The sequence below is a fragment of the Pan paniscus genome, chromosome 3, assembly GCF_029289425.2.
Source record: "Pan paniscus chromosome 3, NHGRI_mPanPan1-v2.0_pri, whole genome shotgun sequence".
NCBI classification, from domain to species: domain Eukaryota; kingdom Metazoa; phylum Chordata; class Mammalia; order Primates; family Hominidae; genus Pan; species Pan paniscus.
This window is the reverse complement of record NC_073252.2, coordinates 187,562,252-187,585,973: the sequence shown is the minus strand read 5'-3', so window position 1 is coordinate 187,585,973 and position 23,722 is coordinate 187,562,252. Positions and strand designations below refer to the sequence as shown.

The window sequence follows — 23,722 nt, the reverse complement described above, 5'->3', positions numbered from 1 at the left end:
TTCCAACCCGCCGCCTCTGGCGTTGGAGCCTTACAGCACCTCAGTGCATTGAAGGGGTGTGCTCTACCCTCTACCTTCGTGATTTATTTAAAGACCAAATCATAATGAATAACAATTCTTAGGCTTAAACCTATAGCAGGGGTAGGAAATAGTTCAAACCTTCTGACTTACATGAACAAATGCAGTCTTCAAAAACTGTTTTCTAATCTACGTGAATGTACTGAAATCGTTGCCGCCTTCATTTAAATGTGATGTATCAAAAGTGCTTTGTAAACTGTTAAATTCCAACGTTGATATTGTTATAGATATACTTTATTAAATACTGGATAATGATTTTATAAAGTACAGGGTTTTTAACTGTGAAATTATTCTAAAATATGTAGAAAAAATTTGGAATACTCTTCCCATTTTGAACACAATGATTGTTTTTAAAATTCCCTTGATTTATATGTTTGTATACTGTGGATTCTCAATTGAGTGAATTAGTGTCTTTGCAATATAGTAAGATTTTGGTATCGTTTTTAATCTATCAAGGAAAAGGCTAGATAAGTAGGATCTCATTTGTCTCACAGCCCATTATTTGAAGGATGATTTCAGACCATAGGAAATACTGACTCTCCTTTTCTTTTTTTTTTTCAGGATACATTATAGCCACTTATTTGCCCATCTTTGCCTCAGTGGATTTTAAGGAGAGGCCCCAAGGCTTATACATGTTTAGACCCCGATCCCTGGAGTAATCACTTAGTATTTTTTTAATGAGCAAATAAACAAATTAATAAATAAAAGAATAAATGGGTGAATGTATGTGGATATACCTCCAAACATCCACATGTATGTCATGTATGTAAATTATATACTAAGAAAATCTCAAAATTGAATTATATAAATTTTAATGGACAGTTTGACTTTAGTCTTATTATTTTCTTTTTTTTATTATTATTATACTTTAAGTTTTAGGGTACATGTGCACAACGTGCAGGTTAGTTACATATGTATACATGTGCCATGCTGGTGTGCTGCACCCATTAACTGGTCATTTAGCATTAGGTATATCTCCTAATGCTATCTCTCCTCCGTCCCCCCACCCCACAACAGGCCCTGGAGTGTGATGTTCCCTTTCCTGTGTCCATGTGTTCTCATTGTTCAATTCCCACCTATGAGTGAGAACATGCAGTGTTTGGTTTTTTGTCCTTGTGATAGTTTGCTGAGAATGATAGTTTCCAGCTTCATCCATGTCCCTACAAAGGACATCAACTCATCCTTTTTTATGGCTGCATAGTATTCCATGGTGTATATGTGCCACATTTTCTTAATCCAGTCTATCATTGTTGGACATTTGGGTTGGTTCCAAGTCTTTGCTATTGTGAATAGTGCCGCAATAAACATACGTGTGCATGTGTCTTTATAGCAGCATGATTTATAATCCTTTGGGTATATACCCAGTAATGGGATGGCTGAGTAAAATGGTATTTCTAGTTCTAGATCCCTTAGGAATTGCCACACCGACTTCCACGATGGTTGAACTAGTTTACAGTCCCACCAACAGTGTAAAAGTGTTCCTCTTTCTCCACATCCTCTCCAGCACCTGTTGTTTCCTGACTTTTTAATGATCGCCATTCTAACTGGTGTGAGATGGTATCTCATTGTGGTTTTGATTTGCATTTCTCTGATGGCCAGTGATGATGAGCATTTTTTCATGTGTTTTTTGGCTGCATAAATGTCTTCTTTTCAGAAGTATCTGTTCATATCCTTTGCCCACTTTTTGATGGGGTTGTTTGTTTTTTTCTTGTAAATTTGTTTGAGTTCATTGTAGATTCTGGATATTAGCCCTTTGTCAGATGAGTAGGTTGCAAAAATTTTCTCCCATTCTGTAGGTTGCCTGTTCACTCTGATGGTGGTTTCTTTTGCTGTGCAGAAGCTCTTTAGTTTAATGAGATCCCATTTGTCAATTTTGGCTTTTGTTGCCATTGCTTTTGGTGTTTTAGACATGAAGTCCTTGTCCATGCCTATGTCCTGAATGGTATTGCCTAGGTTTTCTTCTAGGGTTTTTATGGTTTTAGGTCTAACATGTAAGTCTTTAATCCATCTTGAATTAATTTTTGTGTAAGGTGTAAGGAAGGGATCCAGTTTCAGCTTTCTACATATGGCTAGCCAGTTTTCCCAGCACCATTTATTAAATAGGGAATCCTTTCCCCATTTCTTGTTTTTGTCAGTTTGTCAAAGATCAGATAGTTGTAGATATGCGGCATTATTTCTGAGGGCTCTGTTCTGTTCCATTGGTCTATATCTCTGTTTTGGTACCAGTACCATGCTGTTTTGCTTACTGTAGCCTTGTAGCATAGTTTGAAGTCAGGTAGCGTGATGCCTCCAGCTTTGTTCTTTTGGCTTAGGATTGACTTGGCAATGCGGGCTCTTTTTTGGTTCCATATGAACTTTAAAGTAGTTTTTTCCAGTTCTGTGAAGAAAATCATTGGTAGCTTGATGGGGATGGCATTGAATCTATAATTTACCTTGGGTAGTGTGGCCATTTTCACGATATTGATTCTTCCTACCCATGCTGACTCACCTTTTCTAAAAAGACAACTGATTTTCTTATGCTTTTAAGTTCAAATTTATCTTGTCTCCTTTTGATTAATTAAAACAACACGTTATCAAAAACTTTAACAGAAAATATTCTTATTATTTATTGAATCAGAAGAGAAACAGGAAATACTGTGCTTTCTTGGGCCTGTTTCCTATACCCCAACATCATAAGAATTGTTGTTGCTTCTATAATGTTCAGCTTCAAATTATTTTGCTTGATCAATCAAAATGAATTACCTGAATTTTCTCCTCCGTTCAAAAAGGAACTGCATTCACCTACCTACCCCCAGCCCTAGGACTGTTTCTTTTATTCTGATAGTTTGTGATATCCTTGACTTCACAGCAGAAAGCTGTGAGTCTCCCAAACCCCTTCAGTCAGGTCCCGTGGAGGCTGCCTTCTAAAGTCTCTTCAGTCTTCTTTCTTTGAATGTTCATGGCCACCTTGTTGGTTAGACTCTTATCCCTGACTGTAAGAGATCCCTCAGGTCTTCCTGCCTGTGGCCATGCCTAATTTGTACCTTTCCTAAAATGTGATGTGATCATGTCACTGCCTTGCTTAGAAGCCCTGCACTGGCTTCCAACACATGCAGAATCAAGTGCTTGCTGTTTAACATGGTCTACCCAGTCCTCCAGATTCTGGCTTCCAGTTATTTTCTCAGCCTCAAAAAAGCACCTCACTCTCAAACATATCAAATAGCTTGAGCCCTCCTGCCTCCTGTTCACACCTCCATTCCTTCCCCTCTACCTGGATGCTCCTCCCTTCAGCCGCCCTTCCAGCTGTAAGCTCCCATGGATTGACTGGTTCTTGAGTGTTTTATTGCACTTTGGACCTCCCGTCTCTCACTCCTGGCTTCTGTCTGTCTACTTGTCTTGACCAGCCACTTGCACTGCCTCTGGCTTATCTGCCTAATTCTGGTTGACAGTGTTATTTGTTAGCTTCATATCTACTGGCTCTCTCAATTATTTCTCAGCCTCCCCACACCAGGCTCCTTGCCCCGTATTTATAAGCTGCTATTGGCTTGAGGGTGACTGTGACTTTCTAATAAAACTATTTTATAGACTGATAGTTACAAGGGTATAGTAGAAAAGAAATGAATCTACCTTTGAGTGTATTTCAACATATCTAGTGAACCATAAATATTTTATTCTTATTATTATCATTATTGTTATTTTTAAATAGACAATCAGGGAAGGCAGAGTCTAGGCCACCAATCTGAACTTAGGCATTCATCTTTATTAAGCTATTTGGGATCTCTGCAAGTATTCTGAATTTTAAATGGCATTCAGTGATTCGATAAAATAGGAATTTTGTTTTACTCTGAACTGAGTAGAGTTTCAGCAACTGGCTACTGTGTCATTATTTCTATAAGTTCAAAATGTAAAAGGAACATTTACCTTTTAACAAGGGAGTATCCCGGGTCTCAGTTCTCAACCGTTTTTCTAGGTGCACTCATGCCTCTGTGATCTCATGAAGCCCAATGGAATTAAATTCCATGTGTGTGTGCATGGTCCATGAATACATATTTCCAGCTCCTACCTCTCCTCTAAAATTTAGACTCATATCTAATTATCTGCCAGTTATCACCACTTGGAAGACTAATAGACAACTATCACACATCCATAAGGGAATTCTTGATCCTCCACCTTCAACCCCTGGGCCCAACACTCCTCAGTCTTCTCCGTCTCAGTAAATAGCACCTCCAGCATACCAGCCATTACACCAGAAAACTTGCCCTGACCCCTCTTTGTTTCTTACACTTCATATCAGCATACACTGCTGAACTGTATTCAGAATCTGAGCTTCCCTTGCCACACCCATTGTGTACACCCTGCTTCACTTTACGTCACTGCTTTCATGGATTATCAAAATAGCCTCCTAACTCCTCTCCCACTTTCTCTTTCTCCCTGCACTTTGTTCTTCACTGAGCAACCAGAGTAAGTCTTTATTTTTGTTTTTTGAGACAGAGTCTCCTCTGTCACCCAGGCTGGAGTGCAGTGGTGCAATCTGGGCTCACTACAACCTCTACCTCCTGGGTTCAAGCGATTCTCCTGCCTCAGCCTCCCAAGTAGCTGGGACTACAGGCATGCATCACCAAGCCTGGCTAATTTTTGTATTTTTAATAGAGACAGGGTTTTGCCATGTTGGCCAGGCTGGTCTCGAACCCCTGACCTCAGGTGATCCAGAGTAAGTCTTTTTAAAGCATAAGGCAAATAATATTTTCATCTGCTTAAAACCTTCCATGGCTAGGAATGTCTTAAACCATCTTGTCCCCTGACACTTCTCTGATCTCTAGTCCAATCAGTCTCCCCTCTATTATTGCAATCTTCAAAGACACCAGGCAGATGTGCTTCTGCCTCAGGGCCTTTGCATGTGTGGTCCCCTTTGCCTGGAATGCTTTCTCATCAGGAATCAGCATGGCTTACTTCCTCTCTTATCCAGGCCTTTGCTTAATTATTAATTATTACTCTGTCATAAGAAGAATCTTTTCTGACCATTTCACTTAAAATGGCACCTTCTTACTCTCTATTCTCTTATTTTACTTTATTCTTCTTTAAAGCACTTCTTATCATCTGACCTATCTTGTATACACATTTTCAAATTTCTTCACTGGTTGCTCCCACTTTGCCCTATGCAAGCTCCATGAGAGCAGAGACTGTTTTGTTAATTGCTGAATCTCTATCTCTTAAAATAGTTCTTGGCATAAGTAGGCATGCAGGTTAGTATTGCATGCATGAATGAGGACAATAACGGGCCCAAATTCTTCTGGAAAGTTTTTCCTCAGTCTTGAGGCTAGTTTACTATCATCAGATTTCTTGGTTTCTTGACCATTAATGACTCACTGTATCTCTGTCCTATTTACAGGCACACCTTGGAAATATTGTGAGTTCAGTTCCAGACTACTGAAATAAAGCAAACATTGCAATAAAGTGAGTCACACAAATTTTTTGGTTTTGCAATGCATGAAAGTCATGTGAACACTATATTGTAGTCTATTAAGAGTACAATTTCAATATGTCTGAAAATACCAATGTACATGCCTTAATTTAAAATAATTTATTGATAAAAAATGCTAATGATCATCTGAGCCTTCAGCAAGTTGTAATCTTTTTGATGATGGGGGTCCTGCCTCTATGTTGATTGCTGCCAACAGATCAGGGTGGTGGGTACTGAAGGTTGGAGTGCCTGTGACAATTTCTTTTTTTTTTTTTTTTTTTTTTTTGAGATGGAGTCTCAGTCTGTTTTCCAGGCTGGAGTGCAGTGGCAGGATCTCGGCTCACTGAAACCTCTGCCTCCAGGGTTCAAGTGATTTCTCTTGCCTCAGCCTTCCAAGTAGCTGGGATTATAGGCACCCAACACCATGCCTGGCTAATTTTTGTATTTCTAGTAGAGATGGGGTTTCACCATGTCAGCCAGGTTGGTTTCAAACTCCTGACCTCAGGTGATCCACCAGCATCAGCCTCCTAAAGTTGTGGAATTACAGGCATCAGAAATGGCGCCTGGCCAGCAATTTCTTAAAATAAGACGACAGTGAAGTTTGCTACATCAATTGACCCTTCCTTTGATGAAAAATTTCTCTGTGGCATGTGATGCTGTTTAATAGCATTTTACCCACAGCAAAACTTCTTTCAAAATTAGAGTCCATCCTCTCAAAGCCTGCTGCTTCTTGATCAACTAAGTTTACTGAATATTCCAAGTCCTTTATTGCTGTTTCAACAATGTTCATAGTATCTTCACCGGGAGGAGATTTCATCCCTCCCCCCCCAAAAAAAAAAAACACTTTTTTTTTGCTCATCCATAAAAAGCAAGTCCTCATTTCATCAAGTTTGATCATGAGATGCAGGAATTCAGTCACATCTTCAGGCTCCACTTCTAATTCTAGTTCTTTTGCTCTTGCTCTTTCTACCACTGAAGTCTTGAATTCCTTAAAGTTATCATGACAATTTTAATCAACTTCTTACAAGCTCCTGTTAATGTTGATATTTTGCCCCCCTCCCATGAATCATGAATGTTCTCAATGGCATCTAGAATGGTGAATCCCTTCCATAAGGTTTTCAGTTTACTTTGCCCAAATCCATCAGAGGAATTATATGACAGCGATAACCCTATGAAATGTATTTCTTAAAGAATAAGACTTGGAAGTTGAAATTACTCCTTCATCCCTGAGCTTCAGAATGATCTTGTATTAGCAGGCATGGAAACAAAGTTGATTTCCTTGTATATCCCCATCAGAGCTCTTAGGTGTCATGGAGTACTAATATTTTGAAAGAAAACTTTTTCTCTGAGCAGTAGGTATCAAGAGTGAGCTTAAAATATTGAGTAAACCATAGTATAAATAGACGTGCTGCCATTCAGGCTTTGTTGTTCCATTTGTAGAGCACAGGCAGAGTAGGTTTAGTGTAAGTTTTAAGGGCCCTGGAATTTTCAGAATGGTAAGGGCACATTGGCTTTAACTGAAAGTTGCCAGATGCATTAACCCGTCATGAGACTCAGCCTGTCCTTTGAAATTTTGAAGCCAGGCATTGACTTCTCTCTAACCGTGAAAGTCCTAGATGACATGTACCTCCAGTAGAGAAGTCTGTTTCATCTACACTGAAAGTCTATTGTGTAGTGTGGCTGCCTTCATCAGTGATCTCAGCTAGATCTTCTGGGTAAGTTGCTGCAGCTTCTCCATCACACTTCCTGCTTCACCTTGCACTGTTATGCTATGAAGAGCACTTCTTTCCTTAAACCTCATGAACCAATCTCTGCTAGCTTCAAACTTTTCTTCTGCAGCGTCGACACTTCTCTCAGCCTTTAAGGAACTGAAGAGAGTCAGGGCCTTCCTCTGAATTAGGATTTGGCATAAAGGAATGTTCTGGCTGGTTGGGCCTTCTATCCAGACCGTTAAACTCCCCATACCAACAATAATGCCATTTCACCTTCTTAGCATGGTGTGCTCACTGGATTAACGTCCTTCGAGAACTTTGCCTTTGCATTCAAATTTGGCTGTTTCATCCAAGAGGCCTAGCTTTCAGCCCGTCTCATCTTTTGACATGCCTTCCTCACTAAGCTTAATCATTTCTAGCGTTAGATTTTAAGTGAGAAATGCATGAGACTCTTCCTTTTACACGAACAGTTATAGGCCACTGTAGGATTATTATTTGGCTTGTAGGATTATTAATTGGCCTAATTTTCATATTGTTGAGTCTCAGAAAATAGGGAGGCCCAAGGAGAGGAAGAGAGATGGGGAAACAGCCGGTTGGTGAGGCAGTCAGAGTCCATACAGTATGTATCAATTAAGTATGCCATCGTACATGGTTGCAGCTCATGGTGCCCCAGAACATAGCAGTAATGTCAAAGGTCACTGATCACGGAGCACCATAACAAGTATACTAATACATTTTGAAATATTGCTAGAATTACCAAAATGTGACACAGACACAAAGTGAGCCTATGGCATTTGAAATGGCACCAAAGTTTCCGGTTAGCTGAACACGTGGAGGTTTGTAGAGGAGGGTAGTGTTCAGGGAGGTGAGGAGGCGCCATGCCACATCCCCCATACCGTGCCTTATGTGTCTTTTCACCTGTATCTGTTGTAGCATCTTTTATGATAAGCTGGTAAACGTAAGTGTTTCTCTGAGTTCTATGAGCTGTTCCAGCAAATTAATCAAACTCAATGCGGGGATCATGGGAACTTCAACTTGAAGCCAGTCAGTCAGATGTTCTGGAAGCCCAGACTTGCAACTCGTGTCTGGGAGTCTGGGGAGAATCTTGGGTACTGAGCCCCCAATCTATGGGACCTGATGCTATCTCAGGGTAGACAGTGTCAGAACTGAATTCGAGGACACCAAACTTGTGTCTGCGCTTGATGCATGGGGAAAAGACCCCCATACATTTGGTCATAGAAGTCTTCTTCTGTGCTGATGATTTTTGTGGTGTGAGAGTAGAGGGAAAAAAAACAAGGTTTGAGACAGTTTTTCCCTACATAATTGTCAGTGAAGTGGGATTTGCTTGAATGGCCCTGACTGATGGAAGCATGTGCTTTGAAAAGAGAAAGGATTAAAGGGTGGGGGGATGAAGAATCTTCGATTCCCAGGTGGCCACGTGGTCACTCATGGTATGAAGTTGCAGCTATGTTGAGATCAGTTACTAAAGGTAAAAGTTATCAGCCGAATTTAGAGATGGATCCGACCTCCCAGGAATTAGTTCACTGGATGCATAAGGAAATGCAAACTAACAAGAAAAAAGCAAAAGATTCAGTCCCTTGGTTATTGTTATCTATAATGGCTAAAATGAAAGTTAAAGACGGTGCTGGGTAAGGCCTTGAGGCTGGACTAAACTCAGATGTGGGTCTGTCTCAACTCAGGCCACCAGCCTCAAAGCCACCCAGAAAGGGGAACATTAAGCCTGGGCACCAGAAAGTACCTTCAGAACTGTGGTCACCAAGAAGGCAGTGAATGTGGGAGAAGGGAAAATCCAACTACTGTTGAAACCAGAGGGTGTCCTGTGAAGGAACTGCTCCATTTTGAACATTGATATCATCAACTTCTCGAGGAACTTTTACTAAAACAGATCGAGAGTGACTAATTTAGGAGCAGCGTCTCTGGTTTTAAATGCTGCAGAGTGGAAGAGTTGTTTGGGCTGGTGCAGGACCCACACTCACTATTGAACAACCACAGATGGGTATATGTGATCCAGACACACAGGAGGTTATTCATGCAGGAACAGCCAGACGAGTGGACTAGAGAAAAGCCACAGGAAGGTCTGTTTTCCGTGATAAGCAGATGGTCCAACTCCACCTATAAATGCCAAGCAGAGCACCTCAGATGACCCAGCTGATATGCTTTGTATGTCGGGGCACCCCAGATGACCCAGCTGATATGCTTTGTATGTCAGAGCACCCCAGATGACCCAGCTGATGTGCTTTGTATGTTGGAGCACCCCAGATGACCCAGCCGATATGCTTTGTATGTGAGCCTGTGGGGCTGACTTTATGATGACTGGGATATTCCCCAGCTGAATAGGCCTGTTACCCAGGTCATGATAAATGCTGTGAGTAAAGGGGCTCCTTCTACATGGGCACCCCTTGTGATATTACTCCTACAAAATCCAACAACAACTCCAAAAGCCTTATCGAATTTGCTATCTCAGCTTCCCCTGTAATCTCAACGCTTTGGGAGGCTGAGACAGGTGGATCACTTGAGGCCAGGAGTTTGAGACCAGCCTGGCCAAGATGGTGACACACTGTCTCTACTGAAAATACAAAAATTAGCCAGGTGTGGTGGTGCATGCCTATAGTCCCAGCTACTCAGGAGGCTGAGGCAGGAAAATCTCTTGAACCCAGGAGACGGAGGCTACAGTGAGCTGAGATCATGTCACTGCACTCCAGCCTGGGCAACAGAATGAGACTGTCTCAAAAAAAGAAAAAAAATATGCAATTTACTCCTCTACAAAGTCAGTAATAAAGACAGGGAAAATAAGTTCAAAAGTAATCCCTCTGTTACAGCATTGGAAACTCTTCTTCATCCCCAAATGTAATATGCTATTACTTAACCTTACCTTTTGTTTTCTTTTATTTAGTTAGTTGAATCCCTTTCACCATGTTCATGGTAAAAGAAACGTGGCTCAATTTTGTGAGTTGAAATAGACAAGTCCCTAATCTTTCCTGTTTATTAAATTTAGGATACTTTCTTTTATGAATTAGCATTATCTTAATCAAAAGAGCTTAATGAGATTCACCTGGCATGACTGGTAAGGTAATTATGTTTCAGAATTTACTGAAAAAGAAAAGTTCTTTTATTTGTTATGCTTTCAAGGAGTAGAAAACAGCAGTTGAAAATTGATACTGAAAAGGGTCAAAGTGTGTTGGGGCATGGTTGAGCTCCTTTGAAACAGACTGGTGGGAAAGAAGTTTGTATAAAGTTCAGCCTGTGTCTGCAGCTGAGCCTCTGAATGAGACACACACTACAGAAAGAACACACGGGCTGTGGCCGTTCAGCAACTGAGCACCTATCCCAGGCACTGCGACTGCAAGGATGAGTAAGATACACACTCCCTACTCTGCAGATGTGTTATGCTGGGGTCCCAGGCACTGTGACTGCAAATGAGTAAGATACACACAGTCCCTACTCTGCAGACGTGGTATGCTGGGGTCCCAGGCACTGTGACTGCAAATGAGTAAGATACACACAGTCCCTACTCTGCAGACGTGGTATGCTGGGGTCCCAGGCACTGTGACTGCAAATGAGTAAGATACACAAAGTCCCTACTCTGCAGACATGGTATGCTGGGGTCCCAGGCACTGTGACTGCAAATGAGTAAGATACACACAGTCCCTACTCTGCAGACGTGGTATGCTGGGGTCCCAGGCACTGCGACTGCAAGGATGAGTAAGATACACACAGTCTCTACTCTGCAGACGTGGTATGCTGGGGTTAGCACAAAGTGGAAATGCAGGATTTTCTCATTTCAATACAGGATGATCAAAGCTCATACGCATGAGGTTCAGGGTGCTGTAGGAGCACATTGGGGGAGCGCCTAAACTCTTTAGAACTAACTGATGATGAATACAGCTTATATTTGGAACTGTTAGTAGGAACGGTATAAAAAAGTTGGGTAAATGAGAATAGTGTACTAGTTTATTTATGTTAGTTAGCACAGAGTAATAATGTAGATGATTTAGTTAGCATAAAAAATAATTTTTAAGGCCAAAGAAGAAAGACACATGAGAAGTTTTTAGTTTCACTGTTGAAAATACACATTGCACACTATATAATTCTCATAAAAAACATAAGAACATGTGTAAATGCAACACATATGAAGCTGTAGAAAGAATAATGTTGCATATTATTCACTTATTACTCTTTTTTTTTTTTTAAATGACACAGAGTCTCGCTCTGTCGCCCAGGCTGGAGTGCAATGGTGCAATCTTGGCTCACTGCAACCTCCGCCTCCTGGGTGCAAGTGATTCTCCTGCCTCAGCCTCCCTAACAGCTGGGACTACAGGCACCCTCCACCACGCCCAGCTAATTTGTGTAATTTTAGTAGAGACAGGGTTTCACCATGTTGGCCAGGCTGGTCTCAAACTCCTGACCTCAAGTGATCCACTCGCCTTGGCCTCCCAGAGTGCCAGGATTACAGGCGAGAGCCACCGTGCCTGGCCTCACTTATTACTCTTGACAGCACAATTATAGGTACTTAGTAGACATTTAGTTACTTAGTTGTTAGAATTCAAGGAGATTCTGAGGGGTATAATTAGTTGAAACTGCAATTCAGCAATGACTGTATCAGAAGACCATTTTCATTGAACTTACTTCTAATGACTGAGATGGAGGAGCTGTACCAGGGTTGCATCCCAAGTGAGGTCCACATCAGAGAATCTGGTGGGGGGGGGACCATCCAGTCACTTCCCTTACAGGGAAATAGGTTTCTCTTTCTGGTGAACTTCCTGACAGGCCCTTTAGGCTGGTGCTTTTGGTAAATCCAAGGAATGGAGTCTATTTTGGAATCCTGAAATACTCAAAGATGGCTTTGTCTCCCAGGAAGGGCATCACGAGCGGCATTTGAGAAGAAGCAGATGCAGGCTGGTCACTCTCTGACCCCCCAGGAGCAGATCATAAGACCTCATTTGAGAGGAAGAGTTCTTATACCCAGAAGAAAGAAACATCCTTATCTCTGAAGACACAGGGACACAGAGAAGAATTTGAACACACAGGCCTTGCTAAGTTCCCCTAGTTTATCTCCATGAGAGCATACTCACTCTGTCCAATTGTACCAATACCTGGAGTCCACTGTTCATCCAACCTAACTAAGCACTATGATACACAAGATTTCCTGTTTCTTTGGGTCATTTTCTTATGAAGACTCCTGTGCCACATGAAGCTTTTTAAATACATGTGTACACTTTTCTCTCATTAATCTGTACTTTGTTACAGGGGCATCGGCCATAGTCCTAGTGATGGGTGAGGAAAAGAAACCTTTCTTCCCCTACAAAGGAATAAAAAAAGAATTATTGGGTATATATATTCTCAACCCAAAGAGAGAATTCCATTCCATGTGTCTTATTTCCTCCCTATGTTTTATTATTCATGGACAGACCCTCTACTCTTGATCCATTTGATCAAAAAATCTGTGAAGACTGCATCCTGGACTGTGGCCCTAGAATGGAGTGTCTTGCAGCTGTGTGTGAAACTGGATACTTGTGGACTAGAGCTCCTGAGTGAGGAGAAGAATTAATGACCCCTGCGAAGCCATCCAGTGAGCTCTTAGGATGAGCTGATAAAGAATTTGGGAGGACTCTTGCTCTGGACTTTCTGGGACAATTTCCTTCTTCACAGCAGAGTGCAGGTCTTCTTGAGCCCTTTGCCATGGGAAAGCTGTGCCCTCCTATGTCTCGTCAGAGGCTGTCTTCCTCATGGAGAGCTGTGCCCTCCTATGTCTCCTTGGAGGCTGTCTTCCTCATGGGAGAGCTGTGCCCTCCTATGTCTTCTCTGAGGCTCTCTTCCTGATGGGAGAGCTGTGCCCTCCTAGGTCTCCTCTGAGGCTGTCTTCCTCATGAGAGAGCTGTGCCCTCCTATGTCTCCTCTGAGGCTCTCTTCCTCATGGCAGAGCTGTGCCCTCCTATGTCTCCTCTGAGGCTGTCTTCCTCATGAGAGAGCTGTGCCCTCCTGTCTTCTCTGAGGCGGTCTTCCTCATGGGAGAGCTGTGCCCTCCTATGTCTCCTCTGAGGCTGTCTTCCTCATGAGAGAGCTGTGCCCTCCTATGTCTCCTCGGAGCCTGTCTTCCTCATGGGAGAGCTGTGCCCTCCTATGTCTCCTCTGAGGCTGTCTTCCTCATGAGAGAGCTGTGCCCTCCTATGTCTCCTCTGAGGCTGTCTTCCTCATGAGAGAGCTGTGCCCTCCTATGTCTCCTCGGAGCCTGTCTTCCTCATGAGAGAGCTGTGCCCTCCTATGTCTCCTCTGAGGCTGTCTTCCTCATGAGAGAGCTGTGCCCTCCTATGTCTCCTCTGAGGCTGTCTTCCTCATGAGAGAGCTGTGCCCTCCTATGTCTCCTCTGAGGCTGTCTTCCTCATGAGAGAGCTGTGCCCTCCTATGTCTCCTCGGAGCCTGTCTTCCTCATGAGAGAGCTGTGCCCTCCTATGTCTCCTCTGAGGCTGTCTTCCTCATGGGAGAGCTGTGCCCTCCTATGTCTTCTCTGAGGCTGTCTTCCTCATGAGAGAGCTGTGCCCTCCTATGTCTCCTCTGAGGCTGTCTTCCTCATGGGAGAGCTGTGCCCTCCTATGTCTCCTCGGAGCCTGTCTTCCTCATGAGAGAGCTGTGCCCTCCTCTGTCTCCTCTGAGGCTGTCTTCCTCATGGGAGAGCTGTGCCCTCCTATGTCTTCTCGGAGACTGTCTTCCTCATGGCTCAATTGCGGTTCTGCAGCCAAAATCAGGGTATTTCCCAGCATTTTATATGTTGTGCCTGAGAATGAATCGCACAATCTGGCTAAGCAGGAATTAACTGTTAGGCACACAGGGCCTTGTGAATTGCTAAAAGTCTCTCCTCTGGACAACACTCATTATGGGTTGTGATCAAGTTACAGAATGTTCATGGTGCTTTCTTAATCAGCCTTGTTTGTGACTATTGATATCTTTGATCAAGATTGCAAATTGATTTTAATTTTTGTGCTTATATATTAAGGAATTGTCTCTTTGTTATTTCACGTGAGCCGTTCATAACATTAATTTAGTCACCCATTCAGATCTACAGACTACAAAAATGAATATTATATAGATATAGACACTGCATTCATATAAAAAGTTTCCTAATAGATATATCTGGGCTACAATTGTCATAAAAGGAAGGCTCACTTTTAGTGAGCTCACTTTTAGAACAAGGAAAATCATATATATTATAGGTTAAGAAAGATAAAATAGCGAAAGAAAAAGAGAATGGAAATAAACTGCAATTCTTATTTTCTTGTTCTTTATCACTAGGTTTTGCAGGATTCAGCTCCATGAGAAAGTTTTCCCCATTATTAGTTTCCTAGTAGGCTTTGTAATTAGGAAAAAAACTGAAAACTTCCCCTGCCCTTTGCTATGTTTTGGTTGTATAATGTTATTCTTGGATTTGGTCAACATAAATTTAAGGCTTATATTCAAATCAAGCTTGTAAAATAAAATATTTCTTCTTTCAAATTTGCCTCTGTAGTCTCCATCCCTCATCAGATGCCAAGAATAATTCAGATGGTGGATACAGAATTTGTTCTTTAAATAAGAAAGCAAGCCTTGTTTTCTTACAAATGAGTAGAAACTGGTGAAAGATGGGGCCCCTGCCTCACATTCTATCTTATGTTCCTGGGAGAGTCATGGTGCTGAGATATTATCTATCCTTCTCCCTGATTTCTCTAAAGATCCCTAGGCCTCCTATGTGCTGGAGAGTGAGAGAGGATTTAAAGTCTTTCTGAGAGTGACTGCTCACGTTACTGTGGTTTTCTGTTACTAATACAAGTACTTACTTTCCCAGCATCTGTGACAGTTTTCTTTTTCTCTCTGTCTTTCTTTTCTCTAAGGTAATGAACACAAGGTAACTCCTCTTAAGAAACAGACAGTGAAACATAAGCCAAATATCGGATGGCTTACACTTCACTCCAAGGGTTCCGATTATTCATCCTCTGATTTCCCCTTGGCTTTTCTAAGAAAAGTACAGCTTTATGTTTACTAAGACTAGAGAAATTCAGCTTTGCAGAAGGAACATAACATCTCAGTTGCTGTAGTCTTTGTTGTTAGTTATCATTTATAACCAGGAGCTCGAATTTTCTTTCCTGGACTTGACCATTGTAGAGTGCAGCAGGGTCTTCTCTGGTGCTGCAGGAGAAGGGATGGAGTCCTTCTCTCTGGGTTCTTTTGGCCCAAGAAGCCTTCCAAAATGGGAAATGTAGGCTCCGAGCAAAGGTGTTTTTGACTCTTTCGTTGGCTATTCTGTCCTGATGTGGGGAATAGTGCTTGGCACACAGTAGACCCTCAGGAAATATTTATAGAATTAATGAATGAATGAATCCTCCATGAAATAGGTTTATTGGATGGGTTTACTGGAGCTTGACCTCCAATGACCTTCACATGGGGAGACAGTGTTGCCAGTGAGTGCCATGGTTGCCCTTCTATTCCAGCTCTTTGTCCTGGGAAGAGTTTGCTGCATCTTCCAGTTTCAGCAATCAAAGAAGCAAAGTTCCCTGCAGTTCTTCAAGGAACCTTGAGAATTCAGAAGGTCTTGGGGTGGCTGCATCCATCCTGCAGACAAATGCCAATCAGCAGAGGGGCCATTCCCAGGGACACATGTCTGGCTGACTTGGGCCTTGGCCAGGTAAGACACACAGCATGCATGCCTGCATGATTTAATTCTGAATGCCATAGACCTGACAAGTCATAAAATAGCAACCAATAATTTTATGTTAGAGTGCTCCCTTCCTCACAGAAATCCAGCATATGTGAAGATAGGTTGGAATGTGTAAAGAAAAGCTAAGAAAGCAGATTTCTGATAAGAACAGCGTGTGACTTGTACAGCAGCTCTGAATTACAGCCCGAAGGATGGAATGCCGACAGTTCCTTCTTCCTTACCTGTGATGGCTAGAATTTTATTTAGCACATCGTTTTTGAGCCAATCTCAAAATGAGAAAACTTTTGAGGAATTATGCATAGTGTGAAGTATATTCTTTCCCTTGTTGCCCATGGAGATTCCACTGTGACAGGGCAGATTTCCCACTGCAGGGTTGATGGAGATGCTGCTGCTCTCTTTGGACATAATAGTTTATGACAAAGAGACCAAAATAATTCCTGTTTAGCCATGCAGTTGTCTGTAAATTTGCTTAGTTGGTCATCCAAAGCGATGACATTTAAGATACAGTTGATACACTGTTTATCTTAAAGTAACATTTTAAAATTAATTCTTCAGACCTATGTAATATTTTATCTTTTCTGTTTAATAATATCCAAATGTGTTTTTGTGAAGCACAAAACACATGTGTATTTCTTCATAAATCAGTCAGATAGCTTTGAAAATATAATATATTTCAAGTATGTAGCAAAGACCCTCAAAACACAATTATTGAAGCAGTATAAAAAGGTGAATTTGCTTCAGTTTTGGACTTTTAATAGACTTCACTGTTATGTAGTGAAGATAGAAATATGCCATAAAAGTCTCTGGTTAAGAGCCAAGACTTTTTCTCCTGTATCATTTCAGATCCCGTCATTTCTGCCTGATCTTTAGGATAGACTATGCACATTCAGAGTGTTGAGTAAAATTATTAGAAAATATAATACCCATAAAATGGTTCTTTATACCCTTTAAGTAAATATGCTGGCACATGAATTCACAATTTAAAACTCTGACTTTGTAAGAAATTTGCATGTATCTCCAGTGAAGATATTGTTGCCCTTGTGTTCTTTGTGCGTGATTTATGACAAAATTATCAGACCTTTACATTTGTGGAAATAAAAGACGTAAAGTTATTTCAAAACACACATCAAGTCCATCACTGTGTTCTGTCAATCTTATCTCTAAATATTTCTCAAGTTTCTTCATTTACTTTCATTTCTACTCCCACAACCAGAGTCCCAGATCACCATCATTCCTCACTCTCCGGACTCCTGGAATATAGTCCCATTCTCCATGCCTCCAAATAATTAAAGACACAGAAAAACACATTATGTAAAAAAAGTAGGAGTCCAAATTGAACATTCAAGTTGATTGTAATGAGAACTCACTAAAATGTTAACAGTCATAGAATTAGCCGTGATACCTATTTTGCTCTTTTATACTTTTTAACATTTTCTAAATGTTCTACAATAACATGAATTATTTTTTAAAATTTTATTAAGGTGCATTTTCATTTGAGTGCGGTGGCTCACACCTGTAATTCCAGCACTTTGGGAGGCCGAGGCGGGTGGATCACGAGGTCAGGAGATTGAGATCATCCTGGCAAACACGATGAAACCCCATGTCTACTAAATATACAAAAAATTAGCCCGGGGCAGTGGCGTGCGCCTGTGGTCCCAGCAGGAGAATTGTCCAGGCAGGAGAATGGCGTGAACCCGGGAGGCGGAGCTTGCAGTGAGCCGAGATGGCACCACTGCACTCCAGCCTGGGCGACAGAGCGAGACTCCGTCTCAAAATAAAAAAACAAAGTGAAAGTGAAAACAGATACCATCTAAAATCTACTACTTAGAAATTCTGATTATTAAATTAGGTGAACGTCATGTCAAACATCTTATTGTTTCTCTCCGTGTATCTACTCACAGACAGGTGCGTGGACACACACATATGGAGAGGGTGAAGAACCGCTAGTCAGCGAGTTAGAGACAGGCAAAAAGTAAAATTTTATATGTACAAGATCAAACTATGCATCATCTTAAAAAGATTAAAATGTATTAGGTTAACAATTTGTACCTAAAAACTTAAGCCTTATTTAAAATGCAGGGTGTCAGCTATTGAAATAAAAACATCACGCGACCTCAACTTTTTACGTTGTGGACTTAGCCACCCTGCGCCCAGCTCTGTTCCAGTTCTTTCCTCTTGCCTTTGGCTTCTACCGCTCCATCGTAGGCCTGACTTCTAGAAGAAACACGGCTAACCTACTAGGGCTTTAGGCCTGATCTGCCTTTCTTAGGGAGAGAGAGATGGAAAGAAAGAGATGGCTTCTTCTTAGCAGAAACATGTCAGCTGCCTTCTTCTCAATCTCCCTGGACAATATTTATGTTCACTCTCCCACCAGTGAGCAGGTAGATGCCTGCATGGGTAGCTCATTCTTACGAAAACGTTGAACTCCTTACGTAAAACATTTTGAATAAAAACAATTGATCAAAAAGAATAAGAAACATTTTGAATAAAAATAATTGATCAAAAAGAATAAAATATGCAGCTTTTCAAATTATACAGACCAGGTGAATTTAGTAGAGAATGAACAAAGTGGTTTACAATATAAAGATTTCTGAATTCAGTGGTCTGTGTGTTCACTGCCCCAAAGAAATGAAAGCAGAAAACACTGAGAACCCGTTAATGGGACCATCAGCAGAGATTAGCTCTGTTTCCTTTTTACCTGTGACTTGGTCATCATAAGAATATCTCAGTACCACTGTCCTGGTCTGAAAGCCACTTTGTTTCACATGGCACTGTGGTGATGTCCGCAAGAGCCAGTCTTTGCAGATCTTTCCTCTGCAAATTACTACCAAATGTGACTCTGGGTACAGCCGTTAAGCACTGCACCCCAATCCCCTGTCTGTAATATGGAAATAATAAAATCTAACTCTGAGACATAATTTAAATTACGAGGGGGTACATTACAGTAGGTTATAAGCAAAGGTTCATTCTCTTTCCTGCCTCTTATCATCTAATCTAGTTTGTTTGGAAGAGAGAGGGAGCTTGTGTGTTTCAAATATGTCACTTATATATAATTTACTACTGAATTAAAGACTACGTCTAAAATTTTGTTTTTACATTGATGATTTTGATCCACATATTTTGTATGATTTCTTTTAGAGTTGGATTTATTGTCATCATCTAGTTTTGTGCTTTACATTTTCCTCCTGTTACTATGTTGTCCTTTTCTTTCCTTTTTTCTTTCTCTTTCCCTTTCTTTTGTTCTCTCCTCCCTCTCTCCCTCCTTCCCTCTTTCTCCCTCTTTCTCTCCCTTCCTGCCTGCCTGCCTGCCTTCCTTCTTTCTTTCTCTCTTTCTCTCCTTTTTGACTGAATTTTGATTTTAAAATTATTTTTACCCTCTCTACTGGTTTGGAAGCCATAAACCCTTTTTTAAGTCATTCTGTGGCTGCTCTTAATCTTAATAAAATCCAAAATGAATCTGTTCTCCTTCCTAGCAATGCTGTATCTTTTTTTTTTTTTTTTTTTTGAGACGGAGTCTCGCTCAGTCGCCCAGGCTGGAGTGCAGTGGCGCGATCTCGGCTCACTGCAAGCTCCGCCTCCCGGGTTCACGCCATTCTCCTGCCTCAGCCTCCCGAGTAGCTGGGACTACAGGCGCCCGCCACCGCGCCCGGCTCATTTTTTGTATTTTTAGTAGAGACGGGGTTTCACCGTGTTAGCCAGGATGGTCTCGATCTCCTGACCTCGTGATCCGCCCGCCTCAGCCTCCCAAAGTGCTGGGATTACAGGCGTGAGCCACCGCGCCCGGCCTTCCTTTAGCAATTCTTTTAGCAAGAGTCCGATTATATTAAACATAGATTCTGTTTGCCTAAAATGCGTTTATTTTGTCCTAATTATGACACAATAGTTTGCTGAGCAAACATCTTGACATGGATGCTATCTTCTGTCAGAATTTTAGGCTAGTGCTTTGTTCTGGATCCACTGATACTGTTGGAAAAAATTGTTTTTCATATAACGGTTATTTCATTGAAGGTAAACTTTTTACTCTGGCTATTTTTAAGGTCTTTTTTTTTTTTTTTAATTTTGGTGGCCCGAAGTTGAAGTTTGTGCCCAGATGTGGATTTCTTTTCATCTAATCTGCTTAGAAATGTTTGGTTTCTCTTATTTCCCTATCTTCACCTCCTGTTTTTTTCATTTTTAATTTTTAATTTTATAGAGATGGGGTTTTGCTATGTTGCCTGGGCTGGTCTTGAACTGCTGGGCTCAAGCAATCCACCTGCCTTGGCCTCCCAAACTGCTGGAATTACAGGTGCGAGCCACCACGCTTGGCCAATCCTCGCCTTCTGGCCACTCTTCAGAACCTGTTGTGTCTTTGAGGGCTGATCTTTTTGTATCTTCACCTTCTTTCATATTTTGCATTTCATTATCTCCATTATGTCTCTGAGCTTCATTCTAGTAGTTTCTCTATAAGTCATTATTTTCTTAGCTACATTAATCTTTTGTTTATCTTACCTACTGAATTTTTAATTTGAGTGATTACATTTTCTGTTTGAGAGGTTCTTTTTGGTTCTTTTTTCAAATAGCCTGTTTTCTTTGGTATAGCATTTTGTTTCTAGTTCATAATTTCAATTTCTTTTTTGAATAATTTAAAAATACTTATTTTATAATTTGTATCCAATATTTTTATACTTGAAAGTCCTTGGTGGTTTTTTCTGCTGTTGGTTGTTTCCGTTAACTCTTGTATTTTGCTTTTTTAAAAACATATTTTGGATTAAGCTCACATTTAAGTGGACTTTACGTGCAAGAATCTGTCAAGGTTTATGTTGAGGGTGCACCCTCCTCAGAGAATTTGTGTTTTTGTTTCTTGGGCATTCCTGACTCAAGGTTTTGTAAAATAGTTTCTCGGTTTGAACTTTCCTGGAGTTACTGCGTGGTATGATTTTAAACCCAACTCCAGAGTGTGTCAACTGTACAGATGTTGTCATGAAAAACATCTATTTTTGTCACTTTGAGTCCAAACTAAGGATGACATTTTTTGGTCACCTTTTGTCATCTTTTTAAACCAGTGGATGGATATATATAGAGAGATATATTTTTATGTCTTTCTATATAATCTATATAAAGTATATAAACATTTACATCAATGTTGTGGGCGCTGGCTTTATTTGGAGACCTTATTTGTAACTTCCTCTTTGGGCTGAGATCATGCCTCTCCTCCTGTCCTGTGTATCATGCGAAATGCAAGCCTTCAGGCCCAGAGGCTGCTACCTGATCACTCCACAGCCGCAGCGATAGCTCACCGTTCGGGGTTTAAGTCTTCTTTTTATTTTTTGGCCTGTGAATATTTTTATGCCCTTTAAAGTTAATTATATTATTATTATTTCTTGCCTAGCTAAATGTTTTAAATATTTAGAAATATTTATTTATTTAATATTTATAAATATGACGAAAATTTTTCAGAACATGTCTACCAAAATGGAATCCAAAATAGCCTCTCAGTCCATCTCACCCTTCTTCTTTGACTCTTTCCGATCCGTTTTCTGTCAAGTAGCCAAAGTGATGTTAAGTGAAAATAGGATCATATTGTTACTGGAAGGAGGGCCTTGAGTGTCAGTTGTCCAGGTTCTTTGGTGTTTTGAACAAAGAATTGGACAAAACCCACAAAGCAACAAAGGAACGAGACACAAGAACAAAGCAGCGAAAGCTGAATTCACTGAAGCAAGACAGCCCTCCACAAGGTATGAAAGCTGAATTCACTGAAGCAAGACAGCACTCCACAGGGCGGGGGCAGGAGCCAGTTTTCCGGGTTTTAACTACCCCTTTTGAGGCTCCTATAAGTTACCTCTTGTCTGGATGAAGGGTTTGGTCCCTGGCTAATTAAAGGCTGAGGTGAATTGGTGCCCTATGCAGAGGAAGGGGTGGCCCGTGCTTGGCCAATCACGGCACTCTGTCTTTCCATCTGAGATGTGCTGGAAGCGGGAGGGCTGTAGGGAGATTTGATCCTTTGCTGCTCGGCGTGGGGAGATGGGATTTCCCCTTCTGGTTTAGTATTAGGAAGTTCGTGTTAATTGGCCTTAGGTTCCCTTCCCCCAGACCCAGGTGTCCTCCTTTTGATCCAGCTTTGAGAAGTCAGCACCAATTGGCCCCCAGACCCTGGTGTTTTTCCTCGATTCAGCACAAATTGGCCTTAAGTTCCAGACCCTGTTTTCCTGCCTCGATATCACTCCCTCGGTAAAAATCCTTCAATAGCTTTCTGTTATTGATTAAATTGTATCCCTCAAAAAGACTTGTTTAAATCCTAACCCCTGGTACCTTGACTATGGCGTTGTTTGGAAATACGATTTTTGCAGATATCATCAAGGTAACATGAGCTCATACTGACTTAGGGTGAGCCCTAGCCCACAGTGGTATTCTATGAGGGAAACGTGTACACAGAGACAGAGGCACTCCAGGAGAAGCCATGCGACCGTGAAGGCAGAGGTTGGATTGACAATGCCACAAGCCAGGGGATGCCAGGGACTGACGGCAACCACCAGAAGCTGGGAGGAAAGCGTGAGACGGCTCCTCTCTCTGAGTCCCCAAGTAGGAATTGACCATGCTGTCATCTTGCTTCCAGACTTCTGACCTCCAGAACTGAGACAGAATAAATTCCTGTTGTTTAAGTCACCCAGTTTGTGATAGTTTTGCTATGGTTGCCCACTGGTAAATGAATGAGCTAGTGAAGAAAACTAGTACAGCAGACCAGAGGGAACAGAAACGCAAGTGCTCTCATAGGGAGGCCTGGAAACGAGCTGATTGATGTTGCAGAGCAAATACACTTCCCCTTATAATTAGTATAAAGTAAAAGATCATTAGCATTGCTGGTGGTGTCTGTTTCATCTTTCCACTCTACTTTCGAGCTTCAGGTTGCTGTCATTGCTTTCACTGGCCTTTTTTCAGTTTCTTGAACAAGCTCTTGTCTGACCCAGGAGTATTGTATATGCTGATCCCTCTGCCTAAGAGACTCACCTGAGTTTTGCTTGAATAACTACTGCTTACCAGATCTCACTTCCTCGAAGATCTCTTTCATAACAGTTTACCCCATCCGTCTCTAAACTACGCCCCTTATTTTTGTTTCTGCACTTTCTTTGCCTTCATAGCATTTATCACAGATTATGACTTGTTTGTAAGATGATTTTGAAATGTCTGTCTTCTCTGCCAGACTATAAGCCCATTAGGTAGTGAGGTGCCTGTTTTGCTCTTCTCTGTTTCCCAACTACCAGCACAGAGGTGGGTATGCAATAAATATTTTTGAAGAAAGGAAAACACCTTTTTAGGCTTGTAATTAGAAGGATGGATACAAAAAGAGAAATGCCTATTTTCAAGTTGTTTTTATATTAAGGCCAGAGTGTTAGACATGCTGCTGCAATCATTCTTATTTAAGCAGCTTTCTGGCAGGTTAGTAATAAATGCCACAGTGTTAAAAGAGCAATCACCCGTCATTCAAGCAGAGTCACACCTTGAAACACATTTGAAATGTCATATGTTAGTACAATCAGTATTATTTCACCAGTTACTTATAGCAGGTACTGCTGAAATACTTAATGACTAGGTTGGTTCAATGTTCAAACTCAGTACTCTGTTTATACCAAGAGAGCAGAAACATTCACTAAACGTATTCTAAAGCATGTGCTTTCTTTAAAAAATTAGCATAAACTTGTCATTTTGTGCTGAATTACAGGCAATATTTAGGGTCATTTGGGATCTTCGAGGTAACAATGTACAAAATTTCTTCTAGTATGTGGTTCTTCAGGCCTCATCACGGGATTC

General features: G+C 41.3%; 1 long non-coding RNA gene across 2 annotated transcripts in view; it reads left to right on the top strand.

The window, feature by feature from the left end:
* LOC117980140 (uncharacterized) overlaps positions 1-23,722 on the top strand; it is a 278,642-nt gene that overhangs the window by 60,753 nt on the left and 194,167 nt on the right. Inside the window, exons 4-5 of one of the 2 annotated variants that reach the window (XR_010112079.1) lie at positions 5,447-5,511; positions 15,711-15,904. The exons of the other annotated variant lie outside the window; for it this stretch is intronic. This is a non-coding gene — a long non-coding RNA (uncharacterized LOC117980140). The remainder of the gene's footprint in view (positions 1-5,446; positions 5,512-15,710; positions 15,905-23,722) is intronic. 2 annotated transcript variants of the gene reach the window in all.